Genomic DNA, 18,512 nt, shown 5'->3' on the forward strand with positions numbered 1-18,512 from the left:
ATTACTGTAATCACTGGAAATAGAAACCCAGATTTCCTCTAATATTGCAAATTTGCTCGGCAAAGAAAGTTAACTAGAGACAGCTAAAATTGTTTTCTACTCAGTAACACAGGATAAATGGGAAAGAGACTGATCCTGGACATTAACTATATTCAGCCATCCAAGTATTACAGTTCCTTGCTAGCAGTCTGCTAGAACCATAACCAAGTTAGGTTATCAGTATGAAAATGCACAGATCAGGCCTTCAAATATTAAATAAAATATTTCCTTGCAACTCTGATGGTGTGGAGAATAAAAAAAAATATTAAAAGGAAAGAGGAGAGGGAAAGGGGGAGGAGGAGGGGGAGAGAGCTCATGTGTGTATGTAAGGAATGTGGGCTCAATATACAACAGCACTAAATATTTTATCTTTGAACCAAGTTGCTACAAAAGAGTCCTGATTAACATTTCATTGCAAAAGATGCACCACTATACTGAAGGCCTTAAAAATCTACATTTAAATGGAATACAAAAAAAATGTTATTCAAAAGCATCCTCTAGACATTCCCTTTTAAAAGCAGTAGGTTAAAGGTTTGATTTATATAGACTTTAAAAAGGTTATACATTGCCTTTGACACATCACAGTTTAACTGTGTAGTTTCACCTCAGCTTCACATTTATGAACTGGATGAAGACAATACCATTTCTGATGTGCAAATTCAGACTTTTTTATTTTTTATTATTTGCCTGTTAAAAATTCCTTTTGGTACATATAAATGCTAACATCTAGCCTTTGAGGTGTTACTCTTTTACTCTTTTTTTTTTCACTTATTTCCCTGAAAAACTAACATATGCTACAGGTTTTAATTTTATTTTACAGAAAACAGCACATGAAAGCATTGCTGGCGTATTTATTAGATTCATCTGTTATCGTTTTGTTACATGATCTGCAAAGAAGAAAAAACCATACTCATGGTTACACTAAAAGAGCATGATTGCTGCACCATGACTGGTGCCATATGGACTGGGAGTTCCTTACTGGTCCCTACACCACAAACGTGGCTTTACCATATTTCGGAGTGTTAAGCGCTTGCACAAGCAATGTTGTTAGAATTATCTAAGGAGTCTGCTGTGCATCACCTATAGATTAATAATTCTCACTCCATGGAAAATCCAACTAAGATGAGGACAAGCCCTAAAGATAAAACTCAACACTTGCTAATCAGTTGTTCAGTAGTGAACCATAGCACAGAAGGGACTTGCACAGCAGCCAGCCTCCATGGGATGCCAAACTGGGGGCCCATCTTCCCATCTAACCCCCAGTGTTTACACAGGGAACTGGTGAGAGATACCAAGCAAAGGCACCAAGCCACAGGAGAGAAGCCAACACTAATAAATGCAAAACACATCACAACTTAAATATGTTAGTGTAAATGTTGAATGACGCCTAATTATTTATAATCAGCAGTCATTAAGAGTCATGCTTTTCCCCCTTGATTCCTTCAGCAGAGAGGAGGCAAGCGTGAAAAATGGGTTAGCAGCCTTTCTGTGGGCCAATTGCTCCTGTTCTCAGAGGGACTCAGCCAAAGCCCATTAGGAAGGTACTGACCTCAATACACTGTGGATCAGGCCCTGAAAGCCACAGAAGTCTCTAGATTCCAAGAAGGTTATGCTCCCCCTGGCTTTATAGTCAGAGGGAGAAGACGTGAGAAGCCTTATGCTACAGTCTCTCTTCCAAAAGATTTTTAAACATCCCATGAGACGCAGTCAGAGGTTAACTAGTGCATAACACCCCCTCACACACTCCGCTTACCTCCCACAGACTTGCAAAGTGGGGGGCACCTTCTGCAGAAAGCAAAGGAGGCAGGAGTAATGCAATTATGCAGAAACTCAAAGGAGTGCCAGGTGTGCCCAGCATTGATGTGCCGCTGCAGCACATTTGCACCTGCAGATTGCCTGCTCCCACCCTTTACAGAGAACCTGGCTGCATAGATGTGCACAGGTAGGTCCTCCAAAGGAAATGGTGATCTAATAGCAAAAAAAACATGTTTAAAGCATTCTTCAGCATTCAGACAAAAGAATGATTTTACATATCCTACCTCAAATCAGACCTTTGTTGTCCTCAGTGAAGCCCACTGCTTTTCTGCTGGGAAGGTCCCTTACTCAGAACAAATGCAGACCCTCTGTAAAGCCTACTAATTAAAAGAGTTTCAGCAGTCATTAGCCAAATTCTCTCCCCCATCATCCTCAAGCAACAAAATCACACTTCTAACCAAAAGTTCAGTGATGCCAACTGGAACACTCCTTCCTTGATGGTGCTGAAGACCCTAAAGGAGAAACACTTGACAAGCTGTTTGTAATGTTTGCAAAATATTAGAGTCATGGTGCAACATTTTTGAAACAGATGATCTGGAAAGTTCGACAGACCTGCTGAAAAACACAGTTTGTGTTTCCAGCTACTGCCTACAAACTCATAATCACAATGCTTCTAAAACTCCAGGAATCTGCACCATAGGATACTTGATGACATAGCAAATAACTCTTCCCCTGATGCAGCAGTAGCAGCTCTCAGAAACAACTCTGGCATTTATTCTCTGAGAAGTAAATATGGACTTAACAGCATCTACCAGAGCATATGCAAAAGCCGCACGAATGATTGCTTCTGCCAGTGCAGACTCACATGTTCAGAATCACACCTGCCACTTTATTCTAAATCGTTGAACCATGTAAATCATGAGAGAGAAACCTCCTCTTACAACTACAGTGAAAAGAAGCCAAGAGACTCTCTTCTAATTTCATCAAATCTGTAACTCTGTTCTCAGATGGGCATTTTACATGCAACATCCCAGTCCTGCCAGCATACATAAACGACTCCAGGGGAGCAGCCTGTGCAACACCCATTGGCATCCAGAGACTATTGGACACTATGTGGATCTGGGATTTTTAGGTCAGGTTCTTATCTTTAAGCAATCACTGTTTCAAGATAATTTTACAGTAAAAGTTGGATTAAGATAGTTTGGAAAGCCCTACACAATGAAGTTTCCTCCACTCAGCTTAATGGACTTCAGGCAAGGAACAAAAGGACTTCTCAAAGAACAGGAATGGACCCCACCAGTTAGGCAGACAGCAAGGAATTAAGGTAACATAAATGATTGCTGTACAACCCCTGTATCACCTCAGCTCAGTGACTGCTGTCATTATCCCAGCCTCATACTGCCCTCAACAGATCTGCTACACTGTAGGTCTTGCTTGTTGTGCCAGGAAAGCATCTCTCTGCTCTGCTTGAGAGGACCTTCATGTTAAATGGCTCTGTGGATCATAAATACCCTACACGTTTAATTTTATCCTGAAATGTATCTTAGAATGTATTGTCCTCATCACTCAAAGCCTTTTAAGAGTCGTCATGGCATTCCAACCCTCAACAAGCACTGTAAAATGCAAATAACTAGCATCATCAAACTTAGTACCCAATAGCAAGGGTACAAAGCTGAGGGCAATTCTTGATATAAAATTAGTCCAGTAGATAATGAAGCCAGATTGCTACATACTATCACCGAATTCTGAGAGCATGACTTCATGATTCTGCATTAAATAACCCAGAAGTGGTAAATTGGAACATGTAGAGCTGTATCCAACATGTGCTCATTTGCAGGTTCCAGTAAGAAATGTGCATTCATAGAAGAAAGGGATCTGCCTCCACCAACAGGTACTTCCCAGTGCTACCACCATGGCAAAGAAGATCCAGTCTGCAGTGCTTAGAGATTCCAACTATCTCATCTGCCCTAATGGTGACTTTATAATACTGGTCTCAAAATGGGAAACGCACAAATTTCTGTTTGACAGCAACAGTTATCCAATGGAGTAAGGACAAGGCTTCAAATCCCATCTTAACTGCAGCACAGCCAAGAGCTGAACATACATCTACAGAGATAAAATACCAGCATGTAAACAAGCTGTGATGGCTTTATTCTTGAAATACAACACGGCAGTCTAATAAGGCAGTCACACATCCTTAATTACACTGGCTCCAAAACAAGTTTAGCTATCATTTAGGCAATTCCAAAAACATGGCAATTGCAAAATAATGTATAACTCAACCATAACTGCTTATCGTGAGTAATGTACACTGCATGCTATTTTCAGATGATAGCAAAGTAGAGAGGGGTAGCACTCTGATTTGGCAAAGGTTTCTAATGACTATCTTTTGTTAACCCCAGAAAGGAGAGAGAGAAACAGCCATCATCATCACCACCACCACTACCACTCATCTATTTCTGTCATCCCAGAGCTAAAGGGAACATAGGGATACTTACCCTGATAAAACGAGTTACAAAATAGTCTTCCCCAGAGGATACAGGCAAGCTTATATAAGGAGCAGTGAAACTGGGCAACTTTCCAGAAAATTTATCCAACTGCCTGCAGTCTCCCATTTCAAGGTAGCTGGAAAAGCTAACTGCTGAATAAAGTAATTTGATCCACATCCCATCATTTTAATAAAGACTAAAAAAGAACAGACACCTATTAGTGTTTGCTAATTTTTATTTCCTAAAACACTGAAATGTAAAACATCTTCCTCCCTTCACCTGCCTTCATTGTCTCTTTTAGTTTAAGATACTCAAAAGCATTTCCAGCACTGAAACAAAAAGAAATACATGTTTATGGACAGAAGCTATCTGAGTGTTTAAAAAAAAAAAAAAGTAAAAAAAAATTTTATGAAAGCACTATAAATTTCTAAGTGGAATCTTCTTGTCCCTTTCTATTGCCCTCTATCTCTCTCTTTCAATTCCATTTCTTGAAGTATACTGGGATCACATGGTGGCAGTCACATGAGCCAACTTCACAGCCTTTTCTGACCTCTTAAGAGAAAATTTAGACTGGACGAATCTATCTAGAAGGGAACAGCTGAAGAAAACAGGTCACTGTTTGCAACATCTTTATTTTTATTACACATTTTTATCTTCATGTCTCATTTTTCAGCTGATTCTGTCTGAACTCCAGAAGTAGAAGAAAAGTCTATAACCTGAAGGGACACAAAGCCAGGAAACAGATTTTCAGTGAGATCATGTCATACCTCTTCATGGCTTATGTTTACTCTAGTTAACAGCCACCTAACTTCAAGGACTCTTTACATTTTGAAGAATTGCCTGTGGCTAAGTTTTGAATGCTCTCCCTTTCAACTACAGCTTGATAGTCTGCAACATAATGCACACTGCCCTCTGCAACTCCTCCAGCAGAACCTAGGAAAAGCAATTTCACTGTTCTCTTTATTGCTGAACAAAATATAAGCCCAACATAATAAAGGGTTTTACTTAGACTCCTCTAATTTTCTCATTGTTTAGGTATGTTCCACATTAAAATGCGTTCAGCCCTGCAGCACAGGGGACTTTCACTACCAGACTACCAAGGGTTTGGTTTCCACAGCAGCCAAGACTCCTGGAAATCCAGAAGCATCTGTACAAGGCAATACTGCATGCAGCCAGACCACGGCTGACACCTTGCAGATACAAGGGATGCCCATGACATCTCCGCTGAGCCCATGCACAGGGAAATCCCACTTGCACAGAGGCCTGGCCAGTAAGTCTGACTTCTCTGGGATGTCAAAAAGCCAGCAGAAAATGCTGTGCCCACATCCCGAACTGTTCTTTTGTTGGGCTGAAGTTCTGTCTTCACCTCCCAAAGAAGTGAAGAGCCTACACCTCTCAGAGGGCAAGCAAAATCCAGTACAGTATGTCTGTGCAAATGCAAACGAAGAAACAGCAGCCCAAATTGTGTTCACACACTCAAACAAAAAACTCTGCTGCTCTTACTTCATGGCTAAGATTTGTTTCTAAAGGTAATATTTTTCCCCCATAATTAAGGAGTCTGAAACAATATTTTTCTCAGATTCACCTATTAATAAAATTAAGTTTTTCTCTATCAATTATTCCATACCTACTTGTAAGATCTTACATTCCTGCAGTTAAAGTACTGGTCCCATGAACAACTATGACTTCTGTCTAACAACACTAAAATACTGATTTTTTGACAGGTTCTAAGTCCAACATGACAAGCAAAAAATTCACCTGAAATCTGCTTAAATGAGAGCACCACAGAGGAGCACAGAGCTTGCTCTTTCCCTTTTTCTTTCTTTCTCTATTTTCTTTTTTTTTTCTTTCCTTCTTTCACTCTTTAAATACCTGGTGGAATTTTCAATATCTTTGCTCAAGGTTCTTATTCACTTATAGACATAATTATTATTTTTTTTAGGAGTAGGCTTATTTTTAGCATCTGTTTGAGCCTAGAAGATAAATGTAGCAATAATTACAGTCCCTTAAAATATTTTATTACTTGAGATATTTTGGTATCATTCATACTAAGGTTATTTCTCAGAGGAAAAAAAATAATTTCTTGGTGCCAAAGAAAATGTATGCAAGGCTTTAATTCTTGATTTAAGTTTGATGACTGAAGAAAAAGTTCTTTGGGAATTTAAACAGCAGAATGAATCTACCTCCCCCTATCTTCTGAACAATCAAAAGAAAGCGTTCAAAGCTGAGAACAAGACTTTTATAATTATTTCCACTCTTTCATATGCAACATTAACCTCCACCATATAAGCAAAGAAAATGGTGTCTTGGAACAGATATTTTAAGCTCAGGGTGACTGTCAAAAGAAGATGCTGATGGCACCTTGAATTGAAAATACAAAATAAAACCAACTATTTATATTCTTCTTTGACCAATGCTTAGAAAACTTGGCACTGACTTAGACTGAGATGAATGTTGGAAATTAAGTTGGTAGAAATCCCCTGAGCGATTCCAGATCCATGCTTTTTTTTGGCAGGGACACTGTGATCCTGTACCTATCGCCATGTTTGAAAAGTACCAATGTCCATTCACTCAAACTCTTCAGCCAAATATCTCTGAAGAATAATTCATCATATACACCTTCAGAAAAGAGGCTTAAAATAATGTTCAGAAAGCAGCATACATGTCTGCCATTTCTCTAAGCAAAATTGTGCTGTTTTCAATTTTGCTGAAAAAAATGTGAGAGGTGTGGCTCTTTGTGAAGGCCCTGAAAATGCCTGTAAAAACCAGCAGGTTTTATAGCACTTTGTGACTGAATATTTAAATATCAATTAAAATAAAGGATTCCCATGCTCTTCCCATGGAATTCAATGGCAGTTGACTTCAAGACAGAGGTCAAGTCTGTATCTCATCAAATCTCTGAAACCTGGAGTAGCTCAAACTACAAGGAGTGATTCTATTACAACTGAATGGCAACTAAGACATCATTATTTTTCCCCTTCTTTCTGATCATACAGAAGAGCCTTCAAATAGAACATTTGTAAAAGTAAGCATATTTCTAGGATGAGGTCCTGAGATAGCTTCATGAGAAGTTATCTCAAGTTTCAGAGATGTGATAATTCAGTGATCAAGGGTGCTGGGAGCCCAGACATCTTACTGAAGGGGACCAACTGAAAGACAATGGCTTGAGTAAGGACTAGAAAGAGACACCTAAGACTGAATATTTAAAGCCTGGACTAGTTAAAGTTGCTAAAAATCTTTTCAGTATTTCAGGGAGTTGTGGACTTTGGCCTAAAATGGAATGAAGCTCCATCTTACCACTAAAGAACAATATGAAATTACAACTACAAACACAACTTACAGACACCTTTTATGGGGTTAATTTTGTCTCATCTCTGTCTCCGTGTGGATCCTGCAAGTCATACTCCGTGTTTTGAGTGCAGACCCCAGAAAGGGATGGATTTCCCTGACCTGCAGGGAGCTCAGAGCAGCCCCATGAACCCTGAGGGGTTCAGAAAGCTCAGGCTCCTCACCAGGGCAACCACCTGTAACTCACAGAAGCTTGAACTACCAGCAAGTTAAGCAAAACACCTGAGGTGGGGAGAGAATACCAAACTTCCCTCTGACCTCTGGCAGATGCAATCCCCAGCACAGAGAGATCCTGGCTGTGAAAAGCTGAGGATTCCCAAACACTTCCAATGGGACAAGCTCTAGAGTTGAGAGAGAAACACAACACACAGTGCAGCCATCTCCTGAGTGAGCCCACTCTGCATCACTATGCTGTGCAGTCAGGCTTAAGGGCTCATCACAGATGCTGAGCACCCCAGGGAACTGCCACCAACCGGCAGGGTCTAGCCTTCACCCTCCTCCTCTCCAGCAGAAATACAAATTCAAAAATAAAAGCAGGAAGACAGTTTATGAGGAGCATTTTATCTGAGTTAAAGTTGAAACGGGATGTAAACTCCCACGGGACATCTAGGTTTACACACTTCAGATGAAACCATAAATTGAATATTAAACACACATTTTTATCAAATCATATTCCTCCCAGAGAAGGCTGAGGACTGCCTGTTTATTTTTTTAATCTGTTTCACTATGTTTACAAGTGGTAGGAAAGCTGGTTATATCAGCCACTCCATCTTTTTAGCTCTATTCGAATGACTTTGATTTTGTTTTTCTAACACTGCTAAGAAAACTATAATGCAAAAAAAGAAATAAAATCTATAATCTGTGAAAAAGCACTCTGAAATCCATCAACCAAGTTGTATCCATAATTGCTTCCCTGGCTTATCAAAAAAAGGCTCATTTGCATTATCTGTTATCTTTAGATACCCATCCTGGTCTATAAACAGAGTTATCAATCCCGTTCAGAGGCCAGTCCACAAATTGAAGTTTTCTGTAGAGGGAATTAGCTATAAACAAGCCCGAGGCAATTTTCTTTGACAGCCAATGGTAAACCATAGGAAGTAACTTCAATAGTGATTTACAGTTCTTCTCTGGTTTCCATCCAACTTTTCCTTCTTGTGCTTCTGTTCCATCCAAAAAGGAATTTTTCAGATGTTCTAATTTCCCATTCAAGATGCAATCAATGCCAAGTCTAGGTGTGTCTAATCCAATTTTTACGGTATGTTCATGGGCCAGCACCAGAGAAAAAGAACTCTCTTTTTATTTTCTTTCAATTGCCTCTGCTGCAATCACAAGACTTGTCATCTCCTGGTGTGAAATGCACAACAGCAAAAGAGAGAGTGAAGGAGATTTGAGAGAGAGAGAAAGAGAGAGAGAGAGAGAGAGAGAATACCAACCTACTAAAAAGAAAGGGGGAAAGAGATACACAAGAATAACACTGACATTTTTTAATGACCCTACATACTGAAAACTTGCATTTAACAGAATAATTAATTAATTCCAGCTTCTTAAAGTCTGTGTGGAGTTTTTAAGTCCTCATTCAAATCACAATATACCATTAGAAGCAGGATATTTAGGAATAGACTCCAGCTTTGAACCACCCATCCTCCTCATCTATACCACAGTGAAGTCAGATTCAAGTCCTGTAAGGCTTGCTCATGCACACCACTCTTCTGTAGACGAATAAACCCCATTGTCCAGCCTCCCACACCACTGAGAGTCAGAGAACTGCTAGTCTTTTACAAATGAAAGATCTTTTCTCTTAGCAGCTTAACATACATTTTGGCTAGCCCTGACCTTCTGAAAGAAACGTGAATATTTAAAATATTTATTTTTCAATCTCTAATTAAAAAATATCTGTAAGCCACTGACATGCACAGTGGATCTTAACATGCACCACAGGCATGGAAAAGAAGTAACAAGCAGGGGCATGATTCCTCTCTGGGTAAACTACAGCAAATGAAAGTAAAGCAGCCAAAAACCCAATGTGAGAGACACCTATATGGATTTAAATCTGTGAGAGAAGCTGCAGAAGAACAGAGAAGAATTACACCCAGAAGTTTAGCAATTAATAAATAGTCCCTGTGTCAACACAGACAAATAAAAACTGTTTCCTTTTATATTAAAGGAAAATATATTTATATCTCTGACTACAGAGCCCGCACACTTTCCTCTTCTTTTTCTCTATATATGCATTTACCTGTGGGACATACATGTGTGTGTATATATATACACACATGCACGGGTTATTTTTCCCGACTGAAAGCTACCCTAATGGGTAGGCACTAATGGATTTGAAGCGATAAGGTAAAGGCAGACATGCAAAATGCTCCAGAACTTCTGTTCCTAATCAATCATCAGAGATCAGTGACATCATTCAAGCCTTTGATCAGAGCTCCCCTTTCAAGCTTAAAAAGAGGGATAGATTGACCCACACCAGTGGAGGGACTGAAGAAACACCTAGGATACAATTCACAGTGAAATATGAGAAGTCACTGGCATCCCTCTTCAGAAAAACTATCCCTTCCCACCTTCCTTAAGGAATACAGCGTACATTCCAGAGCAACCAAGCACAAACAATAGATTTATCTCTTTCCCCAATAATTAGAAAATAGCCACAGAAAAAACACATCACAAAATCCTTTCAGATTTTATTTTTTAAGCCTGCACATACATTTCATCCTGAGCAGGCAGTTTATTATATTGCTTGCATTTAAAAATCTCCTCAAGTCCATTAATTAGAAAAAAAGGAAAAGAAAAAGGTAAAAAGGAAAGGGGAAAAAAGAAAAAAACAACCTTATTTTTCCAGAATGTCTGAGCAGCTTTAAGAACTAAAGGCTGACATCCATTTTTAGAGAAGAAACAACTTTCAGGAGAACCAGCATCATGGCAAGCATTCAATAAATTTAGCACCAGCCTTTGTCCACATCAGGGCATTCAGAGAGTTTGGATCACTAATCCCACTTCAGCTAAAATTGAGCTCCATTGTTTCTCCTTTCATCTGAGTTTCCATGGCACTTACTAAGACTTAAGTGTTATTTACTTAGTGCAGTTTGTTAAAAACAACAACAACAAAAAAAAATAAGTCTTAACATGAGCATCAGATTTGTTTTACTTTCAATAACCTCAAGGCACAGTCAACATTTTACAGTCTCAGAGATTTCTTCCATGTAAAAAATCTTCAAGAAAAGCAAAGTTGAAAACAGACCTAAAAACATTCACTTCATTGTTTTGGTTTGGTTTCTTCCCCCATCTGTATTTTTAAAAATCTAATTGAGCTTCCTGAACTGCAGCAAAAATGTAGTTTATTATCTCCCTCATCAGGTGATCAATGATTTCATTAATAAGACAGATAACAAAACTGTCATATCATCGACACAGTTATGAAAGATGATCCTGGCTTCTTGCTCCATTTTCCAAGGTCTGGGATTCTCTGTGGCAGCTCTGAGTCCATTCAATATTTTCCACAGACAGAGAAAAGTGAAAATCCATTTTGAAACCAATTTCAATTAGGATCCAGAAGCTGTTATCACAGGTGTCGCAGAATGGGCCCATAAGTGGAAATGTCGCCTATCCATTCTGAAATGAAACCTTATCAGGGGCTACGAAGATGGCTGAGGACAGCCTATCTGTAAATTACTTTTCGTCCTGTGTTAACTCAACCCTAGTTCTGTCATATGGAATTCTTTCCAGCCCCTCGTAATAATCTAATGACTAACTAGGCGCTGTACCAAAACGGCTTTTATTCTGCTCGGACTTCCCCTGCCGAACGAACGGGGCTGCAAATGCAAATAACCGGAGGCAGCCAGGCGAGCCGGCGTATTTAGTAATATCATTTAAAGCTCTCATAGTTTATTACAGGGAAGTAACGGGCTTGCATTCTGAAGCCTGTCTCCACCCATTGCATTCCTGGTGATTTTTCAATTGCAAACTCCAAGGCCCAGTTATTTCATTAATTCAGCACCCAAGTAGTGAGGCTTTTCTCTCACATCTTTCAGTCTCCTTTTAGCAAATTATCCCATGACGGAGGATTTATTCAGTCAAAGACCTCGGACTTTGAGAGGCAACAAAAGAATCAAGAGACTTTCTGGTCCACCTGCCTGGCGAATGATGAGGCAGGGTAAAGCCTCCCCTAGAGAAACCAATCAAACCATTGTGTGGCACAGTCAGACCTTTTCAACTGTCAAGCCAGGAGAGCAGGAAAAGAGATGAAAGAACTCAGGATGAAGCTACCATTTACAGAACCATGTGGGAATGGTCTCCGAAGATTTAATAATTGGGATGGAACTCAACTTTCTGAAAACTAAAAGAAAGGGGGGGGAAAAAAGAGAAAGAAAAGAGAGAGAAGAAAAAGGAGAGAGAAGAAAAAGGAGAGAAAGAAGGAGAGAAAAGTGAGAGACCAGGAGGAGGGCAAAACACTGCTGGTCAGCCCCAGAAGCAACTTTTCCACACATAAAACCCTCTGTTGTTATGTATGAACCCCTACACTGGGGAAGATGAGAAAAGCAAGCACACGACAGGGGCACAGAGAGACAGCATGGTCTACAATACTAACTTCAGTTTCAGCAATTTGTCATCCCATCTTAGGAAAAACTGCATCATTACAAACCTGTTCTATTTAACAGAACAAAGAAAATACCCTTAGTTTGGAACATCTGTGTGCATTTTCAAGCCATTGTATGCATGGGACTTAAGTTTCCACTTGGCTGCATGTGGAACATGCAGGAGAAGTTGTACTAAATGAATGGAAAACAGCATATTTTAAGTAGCTGGCATGTGCAAAGAATGTGCTCCTGTATAGCAAGACGCCAGCTGACTGCAGGCAGAAGATGAGGACCTGCTTTTTGATAATCTGACACTTAATGCCTTATAAGCCAAATTTTAAAATCATCTGCACAAAAACCAGCATTTCCTGGGTACTTCTCTCTTTCAAAGTGCCTCTGCACACTTGAAATATGCATTCATCAGTAGGTCCAGATCACATTTACAACCAAGTCTTTTTTCTGAATTGCCAGCCTTATGAACAAAAATAGAATCGGCAAATTAAATTGTGACCGTTTGCAGTATACATCAAAGACTTTTAATGGGAAATAAGATAGTAACACAGTACTAAAAATCCGTCTCATTCCCTTTTAGTTCGATGGCAAAAGAATGCATCTCCCTCCCCTTCCACTCTCACCCCAAAATAATGAGATATGGCTTGGAAAGAATACAGACAATGTAGTTTTAATATGGCACCTTCTTTACATAATCACAGACTGTACCCTTAGCTCACTTCTCCCACTTACTGGCATATGTGTTTAGTAATAATTTCTATGTAAGCAGAAGCTGAAGTTTTGATTCCTCTGCAAAAGAAGAAAAAAAAGAAAGCGGGGGGGGGGAGTAAATAGAAACATACAGAGCAGGGCTATAATCAAATGCAACACTGATTCCTGATTATTTCCTTTTAACTGGAAACAGATATGAAATAGAAAACATCTAGAAGAGAAAAGATGAATGCCATTTGAAAACCTGTTAAGTAATTTAATTACTTCAACTGCCTTAATTTACACAGTTCAGATCGTAAAGCCAAATACTGTGCCTGCCAGAAGGATTGCCTAGCTTTAAGTCAATTAGAAGGATTTTTTAAAATTCTTTTTTATTTACTTTAAGAAGATGATCTGCTCTGCATAGCTCCTTCACTTGCAGATTCTCTTTTTTGGGACTGAGGATCCAGAAGTTTTCTACCTTAATTTTTAAGTGCCCTTCCAATCCTCCCAAGCAGCCTGGTAGCCATTTGTTTGTTGACACCCATTTCCAGCAGCTGGGAGGAAGATGCCATCACTTGGAGCAGCAGTGCTGCTGCCATACAGCCTCCCCACTTCGGTGGCATGGGCTGGAACAGCAATACAAGGTCTTTAGGAGGCCTGTTCTCTTTTAGGGTACCTTCCCCTGAGACCAGCACTTGATAGCAGTGAGTGAGCCTTTTTATGGAAGGCTAACATTATCACTGAAGTTTCAGCTGCCAGCAGCCTTTTTCCTTCTAAAAATCAAACCTCTTGGTTGCTCCCTCCTCACCAGTACTGTGGGCTGTAATGGGTGAATTTTTTGAGTTCTAACTGACACTAGACTCCTGCAAAGCACAAGATACAGAGCATGGTACCATCACCATACTGCAGAGACACAGCAAACCCTTTTAATTATTATCATTTCTGTGTCAAAACCCAGGTACAATTTTAATATGGTTGTTTGGGTGTTTTAGTGTTGAGTCTTTTTTTTTTGTTTTTCAGGGAAAAAAACTCCCCAGTGTATAATTTCCTAAATTTAACTTCCACCTTGAACAGGTGGCAAGCTTCTGCTGCTAACTAATGTTTTCTCCTGATTCCACCCCATGTTATCCAGCAGGATGATAAGTCATTACTTACTGATTACAGTGATTGCAGGGATAAGCCACTCAATCATCTCTTTCTGGAACTTGCAAAGGGATACAGGAGGATTGACATTTAATATCCCTTATGCTATTAACCACTGCAGGGAGGGGAGAGAAGGGGGGAAAAAACGAGGGAAATCTCAGCAGAATTAATGAAGCAATGCTGTATTGCTCTTGCACATCACTGGATTTACAGGGGGGTAAGTGTAGGGACGGCTCACTGAGGAACAACACTAGAAAATAGTATCAGGCAGAATGAGTTATTACAGTCAACAATAAGCCATAACTTGATGACTGAAATTTTATTAGTAAGCATAAAGGACCATGGGTGCATTACTCCAAAAGAGCATGTATTTAATTAGCTACTCACATCAGATTACAATACACCAAGACATGCAGTCCCCACTTAATTACAACCTCCAATACTTTCACTTCCAATACTTCCAAGCATCAGGGGAGCCTATTCTCCCCTAGGAAAAGTACCTTCTTTTAAGTTTATCCTCTTACAACCTGGCCGCAAATATTAGAACAGAAGGGTACAAAGAAATCTTACAAGTTCAGGTCTTTGCCTTTGCTTTTTTGGGCACATGTGGCCATTCTACCCTTAACTTTCATGCTGCTCTATACAACTTGTAAATAGGAATTACTTGCAGAATTTGACATGCTGAAAAACAAATTAATCAGAAAAACATGTACACTGAAGTCATCATTTCCAGCATCTAACACTACAGGATGTTGTTTCCTCCTTGACCTGAAAACGAGAAGTGAAGAGGGCCACTCCATCCCCTTTAATTTCAGGGGAAGAGGATGGCATCTCCTGATCGTTTTGTAGAATCAGATCTCATATAATCAATTCAGGACTCAATTTAGAAGTCACTAAAATAGTACAGGCAATGTTTCTTGATACCTAACAACCTCTTTTGAACCCTGACCTCTCAACAGGACCCTAAGCACATCAATCCAACAAGGGGGCCAAGAATGGGTATTATGATTAACACCTATTTTATGGTGAGGCTTGAAAGCAAGCAGCAGGACAAGCAACCAACTGAAAGTTTAAACAGGAAATGTGATTCTTACTGAGTTGCAGACTGCCAAATACTTCCTTCAATCAATCCTGAAAGTACTAGGAAGAAGGAAAAAAAAAAAGACATAGATGAAGCTGGCTCTTCTTCTGAAAGAATCAAAGTGGACACATGAACTTCCTCTCATTTATTCATCTTGGTTTTAAGTTACATCATCATTAAGATAATAATTTCTGCTTTCTATCACTTTAAAGTATGTTCTCAATAACTATCTGATTCTGATAAAGGTAGTCCAGTCCACAACCTACATACGTTTATAATTAGCTTTTTTTTAAAGCAGAGTAATAGGTTAATAAGAAATATCAGATTACACTGGAACAAGCTCATTGGGTCAAAAACTAGACAAAACAGATCAAACTGAAAATAAGTGCTTGCCTGTCAGACACTGAAGCAGTTCCTATACAATAACTGCATTGTTTTAATGCAACATTAAAAACATCAATTTTGAGCCAAAATGTCCAAAAGAGGAAAGCATTCAAGTCACCAACAAAATTCACAAGCCAAACAGTAAATAAATCAGGTTTGAATACAGCATCACAATTTCCTAATGTTATCCAAGCAATGCTGTGAAGTGCAGCATTGCCTTGTACAAGTATCAGCTCAGTCCTTATAGAAATTCCTTCTATTTTTTTGAAATGAAGGCAAAAAAATAATTATATATGGTACAGATTAAGTGGAAAAAACAAATGGCATTGAGCTGAGGACTATGTTAAATTAGCATGGGGTTTTTGGTCAATGCCTCTTAGGAAGTACCCTAACAATAAATCCAATTCACCGACAAAACAGAACACAGAGTTAAAGCAGCCAGCCTGGTAAGGCATTGAAGCCACTGCCTAATTGTAAGCATGCAAATACCAACATTATTAGGGCAAATAGAACTAGTCCCGTGGCTAAAGCAAGGCATTTGCCTAGGTTCACCAGACTGGAGTTCATTACTTTATTGCAATGCTTGGGAAGGCTGGCGAATCCCGGTGCCAGGGCAGCAGGAGGGCACTGCACCAGCGCAGGCAGCACAGCTGCACAGGCAGGACACAGCAGTGAGCAGCTTTCTGCTCCAGCACTGCAGCACTCAGACTGACATATGGACTTGGCGTGCTGCTGCTGTCAGACAGCTCGTCCGTCAGGCTGCGAGGCACAAGGGCTGAGGAGCAGGCGTGAGGCACAGGGAGCAGTGCCTGAGCATGCTGCCGAGGAGCAGCATGGAGGAGCAGTCAAGAACAAGCCTTCACACAGGCATTCATCACAATTCAGCAGGACAAGTCACTGTGCAGACTCCTGCAACATTTCCAGCATTCACCTGATGATTTCTTTCTAATCCTGGAATTACTTGAAATTACAGGAGGTACTGTATTATCCAACAGAGGTCTAGCAAGGCAGGTTTTGTGACCTGCAACACCAGACAAAGGCTCTCCAACAGGAGCTCAGAACTAAGGTTAATGAGTTTATCAATGGATACCACCCAAAAGAAAGACATTCTTTCCACAACTTGATAGAAACTGGTGTGTGCATGCAGCAACCTTCAGATTGACCTAAATCCACACTGACATGGTAAGGAACAGGGTCTTGGTGCTTTGTTTCCAGAAGAGTGGCACGAACGTGCAGGTGAGAAGACAAGACCTGATAATACAGCCCCATGTTAGTGAGGTGGTCCAGGGCACTAGCCTCTACTCCAGTGTAATACAAGTGGCACAGTCATGACATAAATGCAATTTATTTGTTGTTGTTATTACCTTGCCAAAGCAGATCAGTCTGAGGTTATCAACTCCCACCACACACAAAACTAAGCTTACTTTATACCGCAGCTCAAACCTTTTATTGATACAACCTTTTGTGAATTAACATCTCCAGTAGCAGTTTTCTTTAGCAGTTTTTGTCCCCCTGGATATTAGCCTAGCAGTAAATATAGGAGTCAAATAAAGGATGAAAAAGAACAATTTGCAAAGGAATGTATCCTAGTAAACTGCATGCAGTTTGGTTGAGACACACAAAATGAAACACAAAGAAGAAAAAAATCAAAAGCTTGCAAAAATGAATTCAAAACAAAGCAAGAGTGGTCCCTCTGGGAATTAAAGTGCACCAAAGATTTTCCTTAGTTATTACAAATTATTATTATTTTTTTTTAATCACATGTATTTTAAAAGAAATTTTAATTTGCTCCAGTAGATGTTTTGTCCTGGAGCAAATTTTAATGGCTTCATTATAAACCCCTATATTTAGGAGTTTATAATGGAAATGCTGGCAGGTCCATATCTAACACATTGCAAGCATCTCAGCAATACAGAGTTTGCAGTCAGGTAAGTGCAGCAGAAATCTTTATGGTACTAAGCTAATGACAGGAACTCAGCAGAAGTGGCTAGCGTGAACTGTGGCCCATGCCTGCTCACTGTTTGAGACTAAGTGGAGCTGCTATCTTCCAAAAGGCAGCCCTTAGTCTGAGCCCCAGAACTTGTACTGTGTTGTTCAGGTTAACATGTGAGCTACCCTCCCAGCTCACCTTTCCCACTTTCTTTCCCTTGCACCTAGATTTACACCAGATTCTTCAATATATAGTCTGCACACCATATGATTTAAAACTTTTCCACACTCAATATAATAGCCATATTAACATAGATCATGCTCCCGGTTGTGTCACTCCTTTCTGGGAGCTGTTGAAATAATGGCATTTTCTTTGTTTCCTCATGACTGTAAGCTTTGCATAAAGGCCATAACTAGCAGCTTTCCATCTGTTTATGATCCAAGTTCTGACTCCTTCAGAAGACAGCAGAGCTACTAAGAAAATACTGGTCTGTACATCACATCTCAGACAGGTATCACTTACATACATTACCCTGCAAACTTTGTTAATTCATGAGTAGTCCAGAAGGACAGAAGCACTGATATTAGACATGATTATGAGGTGACATTGGTAAGATAGGCAGATGTTGCTCTGCAATGACATCAGTCTTCTGAGAAGAATAGCAGGGATCATTCTGTCCTTTTGTTATTTTTAAGGGTACCTTACCTTGTTTAACAGAGCATTCAAATGCAAATCACAACATTTAACATTACCGCAGCTCTTTGCAAAAAAAAGAGGCACTGAATCGACAAAAGCTGGTGTTTTGTAGGAGTGGTGTCTTATAGCAACTGATGATGTTCCTGTAGTAATACTCATTCCAGCATTAAAGAACAAAAGATGCAAATGCATGCAAGCTCCAGCTTTCATGCAAATTGTCCCTGTAACCAAAATTCATTATCATGACAATCACATCTGCAAGAAGCAAAACTTCTGAAACACTGCAAGAGTAAAACTTAACATCTAAGTTCCTAAAGTTTTAGTACTAGTATTTGTTTTGATACATGCTCCATGAAGTCTCT

At 39.7% G+C, this 18,512-nt stretch overlaps 1 protein-coding gene across 5 annotated transcripts in view; it reads right to left on the reverse strand.

Annotated features, from left to right (window-relative positions):
• GLI3 (GLI family zinc finger 3) overlaps positions 1–18,512 on the reverse strand; it is a 207,612-nt gene that overhangs the window by 172,206 nt on the left and 16,894 nt on the right. The window lies entirely within an intron of this gene.

The sequence above is a fragment of the Corvus cornix genome, chromosome 2, assembly GCF_000738735.6.
Source record: "Corvus cornix cornix isolate S_Up_H32 chromosome 2, ASM73873v5, whole genome shotgun sequence".
NCBI classification, from domain to species: Eukaryota; Metazoa; Chordata; class Aves; order Passeriformes; family Corvidae; genus Corvus; species Corvus cornix.